The sequence below is a fragment of the Mytilus trossulus genome, unplaced genomic scaffold, assembly GCF_036588685.1.
Source record: "Mytilus trossulus isolate FHL-02 unplaced genomic scaffold, PNRI_Mtr1.1.1.hap1 h1tg000122l__unscaffolded, whole genome shotgun sequence".
In the NCBI taxonomy this organism is placed as follows: Eukaryota; Metazoa; Mollusca; class Bivalvia; order Mytilida; family Mytilidae; genus Mytilus; species Mytilus trossulus.
Window position 1 is genome coordinate 1,388,035 of NW_026963298.1, and position 9,769 is coordinate 1,397,803.

General features: G+C 31.2%; 1 protein-coding gene across 1 annotated transcript in view; it reads right to left on the minus strand.

The window, feature by feature from the left end:
- The window catches only part of LOC134700081 (ankyrin repeat domain-containing protein 6-like), a 45,816-nt gene extending 36,547 nt beyond the window's left edge, over positions 1–9,269 (minus strand). Inside the window, exon 1 of the mRNA XM_063561452.1 lies at positions 9,107–9,269. The gene's annotated coding sequence lies outside the window, so the exon portion shown is untranslated. The remainder of the gene's footprint in view (positions 1–9,106) is intronic.
- Positions 9,270–9,769: the final 500 nt, after the last annotated feature.

Consider the following 9,769-nt stretch of genomic DNA (forward strand, 5'->3'; position numbering starts at 1 on the left):
GTATTTTCCTACTTTTCAGCAACATAGTTCTGTTTTGCTTTCGATTCGGTTCTCACTGGAACTTTTGGCTCACTGAACGATTGTGTATCTCTATGTAAAGGTCTGTTGTGTACTTCTTTGCATCCATCCAAGTTACATGCTCTACTTCTCGGACACTGTCTGCCTATGTGATCATGTCCTAAGCAACGATAACACAACTGTAAACGTTTCGCGGTATCCCATCTCTTGTTAACGGTTACTTTCCGAAATTCATCACACTTCCAGACTCCATGATTACCGTTACAACACTTGCACATCCTATTTCCGGTATAGCTTTCATTTTGCAATTCTCCAAAAAAGTTCTTAATCCATCCCTACGATTTCCTTTATAATTCCGCTGTGTATTGCTACTAGTGTTTGCACTTAATCCATGTATTGTTTCTGAGGCTATTGTTTGAAACTCTGCTTCCTGTAAAATCCACTCACGTAGACATTCGACTGACTCTGTTTTTCCGCTATCGAATATCCAACGATGATACCTCGACAACATAGATTCTGTCATATTTCGCTGCAATTTGTTGTACAAAGAACCGTTCTTTAGCTCCTCGAAACGACCTGCTTCTTTCAAGTTCACAACTGCTATATCCAGTAAATCTGCAAAATGTTCTATGTCTTTAGCGATACCTTCATAGGTTTAAAGTTTTTAATTTCTTCTATATACAGGGTTATTTGTCTTCGTTGTCCTCCATACTTTCTTTCTAAGCGCTTCTTTGCGGCATCATACGCAAGTGCTGAATGTCCTAAATTTTCAAAAACTTGTAATGCTTCACCTTCCACAAATTGTCTTAGTTGTAATAATTTATATTCCTTTGTCGCTGGTGCTTGGTCGATACATGCTAGAAATGCAGCTTTCCAGCTCTGATAGTTTCTTTTATTTCCTTTAAATATCGGTATTGAAACTCTTTTTAATTGTTTCCACATGTCGCTTCCTAATTCTGAGTTTTTATTTTCTTCTTTCGTAGTTTGTTCAAATTCTGGTTTAACTTCCTTTTCTGAAGTTACAAGTTTATTTTCCACTTTATTTTCGGAATTTACATTGTCTCGTTTCGAAATTCTAGATACACTGGAACCAACGCTTTACCCAACCTTGCTCTCGATCAAATAATCACGGCACTCATTTTCTGCGTCTGTGAATTCGTCTTCTAATTTTTCCATTTCTTTTGTTGTTTTCATCACATTTTGAATGTCATTTTTATGCTTGTATTTGTCGTATAAATTCCCCATAATATCCATCGCTTGTTCATCTGCATTTATCAGTTTCTCTTGAATTACTTTTATTTCCTCACGATCCGGAAAATCTTCTTCAAGAATTTGCAATAATGAATGTCTAGTTTTTGTGAATGCCGATTTCGCTTTCGCTTTTTCCTTCTTCAGATCTTCTAATTGTAAACTTTCGTCCGGTTTAGGAATTACAGATTCGTCCAATTTGTCTCCCTCGCTGTCCGCTACCTCGATTTCCAGTTCCCAATTACTCATTTCCTCACAATACGATTACGATTAAAGTTCCTTGAACCACGCTCTGCTACCAAAATGTTGCGGAGACGATTTGAAATGTGCAGTGGAATAAATTGTTTCACATAAAATTCGACGATTTGGAATTTGGGAGTTCGACGATAACGTTATACCAATAGCATTATTATATCCATATCATATAACTAACGAATGTTTGCTAATAACTACGTTATAATCCAATAGTTACAATATATACAATCATTTTCGTAATACAATTTCACAACATTGTTTTCGATGTTAACTTATCACATGATTTAGACGATCTGTTTACCTGTTGTTTATCTGGCACAACTTTTTGGAATTTTGGGTCCTCAATGCTCTTCAACTTTGTATTTGTTTGGCTTTTTAACTATTTTGATCTGAGCGTCACTGATGAGTCTTATGTAGACGAAACGCGCGTCTGGCGTATAAAATTATAATCCTGGTACTTTTGATAACTATTTACGTCTGACCAGTAGACATAAAATTTCACACTAACTTAACCTGATTCCCAGAGATGATCAAAACAAAGTATTTAATTAAATAGCCACAGCTGCACGTGCAAACGATTTTTACTTGAACTCTAAATGACTGGACTGACCTACTGAAGGTGTCATAAAATTTAGGAATACCGTTAAGATTAACCATTAACTTTCTTCACAGTAATACATTCTTTGGAAAATACTGTTATCTTTAACTAATCTAAGCAGACGACAATGTAGTTTTATTTCAACATAATTATATTGAAAATTAACGATAAAAATAAACTTGCAAAAATTATAAGTGCAATTAATAAAAACCGATTTCTACTCTATTAAAAATCCTAACTAAAAAAAACAATCATACTAATAAAAACTAAAAAAACTAGTGTCTTCAATCCATACAGTAAAATATAAGCTTAGCTAAAAATTGCAATCAGTGAGTAGAAATGAAAACTATTTTAAATCATGTCAATCAGAAGTAAAATGTTCACAAATGTTACATTATTTGTGCCTACAGATGTATAAATCGACTTTCTATATCACCTCACTCGTGCATAGTGCAAAGTTAGAATTTGGGCTTGCAAAACAAATTTGCTGAGATTGGACCCCCTTCCTATATGTATACTGACATCCCCTTATTGTATATGCTGGGTTGGGAGCCCCCGTCCCCCCTTTTTAAAATTGGATGAATACACACCTGCTCATTGTCTTAATGTAATCCCTAACATGTCAGGTAGTGGTTAAGATGTGCCGCACACCCTTGTAGGGGGTGTAAAATAATTGCTTTATATTAATTATATATTATATTATAAAATTGAAGTTATACTTTCATGACTTTTCAGGGGGGGGATCTTTACTAGTCCAAATAATTATGACGTTTTGCAAGGCTATTTAAAAAGAAATAATTCTGTGACGCCTGCCTCTGCATTTTAATCTGTCCTTTGTCGTAGGAAGGCGTCCCAGTAAAAAAAATAGCATTGCAAGTGTCATAACTATTTGAACTATGATTTTACTACAAAGCAAATATTTATATAGACCAAATAAATATGATGTCTTGAAAGGCTTTTATATTTTTTTCATTGACGCCTTACATCGACGGCGTCATAGGAAAACATAGCCTTTCAAGAAACTTCATAGTTATTTGGACAAATACTCATATAAAAAATGTTATAAAAGATTTATTGATTTATTAATCAAGAATGCATTTTTTAAATATTTTTCAAAAAATTAAGTCCTGGACAACAAAACATGAATATATTTTATAAGATTAAGCAATGAAAGCGAATATTTATAATTATGAGATGGTTCAAATCAATATAAATCATCAATATAAAACAATATTTTTAAATTAATGTTCTTGAAACAATGCACAGAGTCATAACAGTTGCCATTTTAGATCAGTTATTTAAACAGAATTAGTTAATTGTTGCATGTCACTCATCAATTCATATTTAATAAGTGTTGTGGAGGTTGCATCTTTTCTCAAAATAATGTATAACCATGACTAAATTAAAGATCTATAAATAATTCATCATGTTATACTTATAAAGTAGAGGGAGGAGTCTGCACATGGCACACACTGAGATGTCTCATATATTATCAATCCATTTGAAATGGCCTATAAAACTATATATTTTCATGTGAACTCATATATTTTTTTATAAAGTGTGCCTTTTAGCATGGTTAGTCAGAATTCATTTACTGCCTTTTTACTAGTTTTGGTTTTTCGGATGATGTCTCTTGGTAAATACCCAACATCTCCTTTAAATCATGTTGTGGAATTGGCATGAATGGCCATCCACATCAACACATATGTTACATGTTCATAAATGTTATCAAGCATTGTTTAGTTTTAACATGTAAGTGTGTTTTTTAAATTTTATTCCACCATTAAAGGACTTCTATTCATCAGGAATATTTTCTACATGTTTTAAATTGTTTTAAATTGTGTTTTGGTTATTCTATTGTTGGGTTGCTGGTTCATTGATATATATCCCACATCTCCTTTCATCATGCTCATTCACATCTGACTTCAGTTTTTTTTTCCTTTCCCAAATGATAGATATTTTATTTATATAATCAGATATCATTTTATGTTTAACATTCAGCATGTGGAGAAAATCAATACAAAGAATATATATGTAGACATGTCACAAAATTGACTTAGATAACTCCAAGGTATGTCTCATAATTAATTTCAGTTAAAAAAAAAATGCTTTAAAATAAACAATTATAATAATATATTTACTGAACATGAATTCATGACCATAACTGCAATGAACTGCATGTGTTAATGTGATATTGGTTAAGAATAGGTAATAATCAGAACGTTAACACTGAAAAGGTAATACTCAGTACTTCATATATCATACATTTAATATGTAATAAACAGATTTAGACACAACAGTTTTTTTGCCTTGAGGGATGTATATTAAACTATCAAGGGTATTGAAGATGATGTTATAATGATGTTCACAAATTTTAAATGTTCTCTTCAAATTATTGATAATTTCATAATTAAAAGTTGTGATTGAAAATCATGAAAAAATGAAACAACAGGACAAAGTTGTATTCTGGTTCATGTATTTTGAATATTTGTATAAAATCTCGATTTTACAATTTATCTAAGTATTGATTAATCAACATTAACATGGGTAAATAACTGAAATCAAATTAATATAAAATATGTTGTCATATAGAATATTCTTGATATTAAACTAGTTTCAGTAAATTTATTCTTAATGTTTATTTTTTTTTGTAGAATTGTAACAGATTATGAAGCCAGCATAGACTAAAGGAAGTATAGATACATGATATAGGATGTTACTAAGGAACTATCATAGCTGCAAATTGTGAAACAGTGGATTAAGTCATAACTTGGTGTTACTAAATATTTGCTTTCCCGTTTGGAAATGGCATACTAAGGGCTTGTGAACAACATTTTTTCATGATGTCAGCTGATGGGATGTTCAGATTGGATTGGAAAAGAAGAGAATTGTGCGTTAAAGAAACAGTAAACTTGCAATTTGTTACATGTGTAAGAAAGACTACCCTATTTGATGACAGTGAATACAATGGAATAGCAATACATTTGATAATGATTCATTTGAAATAAAGAATTCATAATCTTCTGGAAATATTAATAGTGCATCATACATGTATCTGAATTCCATGAAATACCTTGGATAGTTATAATTCATTTAGAATAGTAAATTGGATTAAGGAAAATTCATAGTTTCAGTCAATATTAATACTAAGTGCATCCTATCTGAATTCATGAATATCTTGGATTATTATTCATTTAAAACAAGAATTCGAATTTAACGAGAATGTCTATGCTGGCACTGCTATTGTTTAGAGTTAGCTACATGTCATGTACCACCAGGAGGCTTTAAACGACATTATGAGTATTTGTCGCAGTCCGTCACTATTGGCATGATGTCATATTGAAGTTTAACAACCTTAATTGGCTCTATAGCCCTGGCCTTGTCGTTGGTTAGTGTCAAATGATGACTGCTTGTTGTACTTATAAGAGTCTAAATATATATACAGTTTACATGTACAAAACAAAACATGTACATGTATTTATTAATAATCTTCTGAATCACTGTTCATTCTGAATCTGGCATTTTATACTAGTCAAACATATTAAACAATACATGTACAAGTATCTTTTTATTGAAAAGAAAAGCAATACGTGAACCTAAGAACGCTGACTGCCAGGTCACCATAAGATTGTTGCTGCATTTGTGTTTGCTTTGGATACAAATATTTGACTGTGATTAGAAGTTGGTTAAAAGTGTATATCTTCATCTTTTATTTGAATATTCATTTTAAAGCTGGACTATTGTATAGTATTTGGTAATGTACACTATTCCCCAATGATAAACCTTTGCAAATCCCAATTTCTACAACCGGATGACTTATGCAAATTGCACAAACTAATCGCAATATTTATGCTCTAAGTTTGCATTATATTCTGGAAAAATGCATGCATTTGTTTCGTCTTTCATATCTTTATATTTTGTTTCCTGTATTGACCTTCACGTTCTAATTAAGAAATAATTCATGGATAATTAAGAAATAATTCATGGATAATTAAGAAATAATTCATGAATAATTTAGAAATAATTCATGAATAATTAAGAAATAATTCATGAATAATTAAGAAATAATTCATGGATAATTAAGAAATAATTTATTTTATCCCTCGCTAACGCTCAGGATAAAATTCGAATATCACGGCCCAGGTCATGTGTAAATTTCAAATAATATATGGCTTCCATGAATTTTAGTTTATGTACAGCTTATTTGAAAACAATAATAAAAAATATAGGTCACCGATGAGTTAAAAAAAGAAATTTCAAATTCGATGCCAAAAAATGGCATTGTTGCTCCAAAGGGAGATAATTTGGAGCTTTTTCAATGATATACACATTTTAAAAGTCATCTGGATCCAAACCGAATTGATTTTTTTGAATGATTTTTGTACAATATCATAAAGTAATAACTAGAAGTGTAATAAATAAAATTTGTAATGAAAAAATAAAGGGTTACTTTTTTGCTAAAATTTTTGTACCCACGAGCCACCTTAAAAAGTAAAAACACAAAAATACTGAACTCCGAGGAAAATTCAAAAAGGAAAGTCCAAAATCAAAAGGCAAAATTAAAAGACCAAACACATCAAACGAATGGATAACAACTGTCATATTCCTGACTTGGTACAGACATTTTCTAATGTAGAAAATGGTGGATTGAACCTGGTTTTATAGCTACTGCCAAATCCAAAGTTGACATTTTGTAACTGAGGAGCCGCAATATTGGCTTGCAGAAATCAGTAAATATGCGAATAATACAATAGAATAGAAAATCAAACAAAACCTACTTTGATAATCAATTTTAATACAATGGTAAGACAACATTTCAATGGTTCACGTAACAGAAAACCTTCAACTTCAGCGTTTTCATTTATATGACGTCATGTTTTGAAATGATTAAATGCGCCAAAAACATTTATAGACTTTTGCGAAATTTTATTTTATTTTTTTATTTTGTTGGTTTCTCCGACGTCTTGTGCATTAATTCTTTTTATTACGCATCCGAAAAATGTTTTTTTTTTAATTGCAATTTTTAAAACAATCAGATCGGCAATGGTTTGCAAATAGGTTTCAATACGTGGATTCACGTGGGAAGTATATTGTAACAGCCATTATTATGTACACCACGGAGTCTGCGCTAAGTATAGATATATAGAGCATTTTATCACAGTGGTGTGTACGAAGCGAAAGAAGCACTTCATATTAGAATACCCATTATTAAAGCTGTCTGTTATCATGAAAGATGTTAGATGTATAGAAAAATCATTATCGAAAGTATAATAGCAATGTGCAATGAAACTTATGGCATGCAACTTATTGAGACATTTTTAAAGAGACTTTTTTGGTGCCATAAACATCTCAAATTGTAAGGATTTCCTGATTTTACTTTAGTTTAACTCAGTTCAATAACAATTAAATTATACATCATGTACATGTAGGAAGAGCAGACGTAACATTTCAGCATTGGCAATTGTATTCACATCACCGTCATGGCTGCTTATTTTTAACAAAAGTCTGACAACTATCAACAATTAGACAACACGCATTTGCTAATATTGTACTGTCATGACTGTATACTTATATAATGTAAATTAACTTAAACACGGAGATATGGTATGAATAACGATGAGACAACCAACAACCACAGACCATGTAGACCAAGTGAGTAAGTAACTATATAATAAGTTACTGCACACCCTTCAACGATGACCAAAACTACTACTTCACAATGAGCACACTATAAAGGGTTCAGCCATGCTTCATGAAACATCATCAACGTAAACAAATCAGATGAGAAACAGTGATGACATTTTGATTTATATGCAAAAGCTACAAACAAACAAATATGATAAACAGCAAGCAACCAAACACACTACAGACATTTAAAAATAAACATGTGTTAGGGTTGTCCAACCATGTACCATTCTAGCATTAAAGTAAAATATATAAAAAAAAAAAAAATGATATAAAGTGTATACAAATAATCATTGGAACTGAATTGATCACTTAATTATTCAGATTTACACATCACATTGTGTATGATGAAAATGAATTAGATACAAATGTATAACCTTTATTTCCCCGTACCTCAAGTGTTTTAAGTGTGCAATGTAAGGAAATATTGCACGGCTTATTGTAGAATCGTCACATATAATCTTCATTTAAGTTGAGCAAATTTCTAACCTAAGCTTTGATTTTAAAGCAAGAATAGTCCATCATTGGATACTAAAGAACAATGTATTTAAGTAATCAGTTAATTTAGAAATAAATATGTGTATCTCAAATTACACACAAACCACATCCATCAGTGTTATACACAAAACAAAGCACTTAACTACATCCGTCTTGAGGTCATATGTTTCTATTGATACTTGATATAAATGTCATGAGAACAAACTGGAATATATTTTCTCATTCTTTAAAAGTACAAGTTAAAATCATTGTAATATGTATATTTATATATATGCACAAAACCAACATTGCATATAAACCATTTTGACATTATAAAGAAAATACAAATACAAATATTAAAGTTGACACGTTTAATTTGCGTGTTTCAATATACCGTATAGCGGAATATTTTCGAGGGTGTAAAATGTCGCAATTTTCATTGGTTAAGGTATACACAATATGCTGGCGGTTATTATTGTAACAGATGCAAAACTCAAATATACCTTTTCACGTACACTTATATTTTGTCGATTATGATTTATCAAAAGCGAAAATGTATATATCACTCAAAAATTCTCTACACGGTACTAACATGTACAACCCCTACTCGGCTAAAAAAATATAACTGTAAACGGTTTGCAAATCATTACAGCTGGATGTGATACTGGAGATAAATGGTTAGATCTACATTGTATGTGTATAACACCATGGTACCCTTAAATGAAATGTTTAAGTGTGTAATATAAGGAAATATTATACGGTTCATAGTATAATTGTGTCATATACAAATGTATACTATACATACAATTAAAGCAAAGTACTAACCGTAGCTATGACGTCAAACCAAGAATAGTCCACTAGCCATGTTTTTGGATACTAAAGTCCTATGTATGTAAGTAATCAGATAATTTAGAAACAAAAATATGTGTATCTCAATTGTTTGACACGACACATCTGTCCATGTTATACAAACACAAAGTAATTAACTACATCCGACTTCAGGTCATATGTTTCTATTGATACTTGATATAAATGTGATGAGAACAAACCGGAAAATATTTTTGTCATATATAAGTATCAGCAAAAATGTCATTGTAATATATAGAGAATAATACATGGCAAAATTCGTATCATATGTCGTATCATCCCGAGACATCAATATCAGCCCAAGGGCCTTTAGGCACGATGGATGATATTGGTCGAGGGTGATATGGCATGTGATATGGATTTTGCCATGTATTATACGCTTTATCATATATTTCAACAGAAGAATATTACATGTTCTATAGCATGTTCTGATCCATAGCACTGGGTTACCTTCAGTTCTACTTTTGTCTTGATTCAAAGGCATTAAAAGAACTGCCCAATTACTTATCCGAAACACCTGGTTAACCTTACAATTTGCATGCTGTTGTTTTGAAAATATTTTGTTAATTGTATTTATTTGTGTGTTTTGTAATTTTTATAGATCCATTTAGTGTGCCAAAA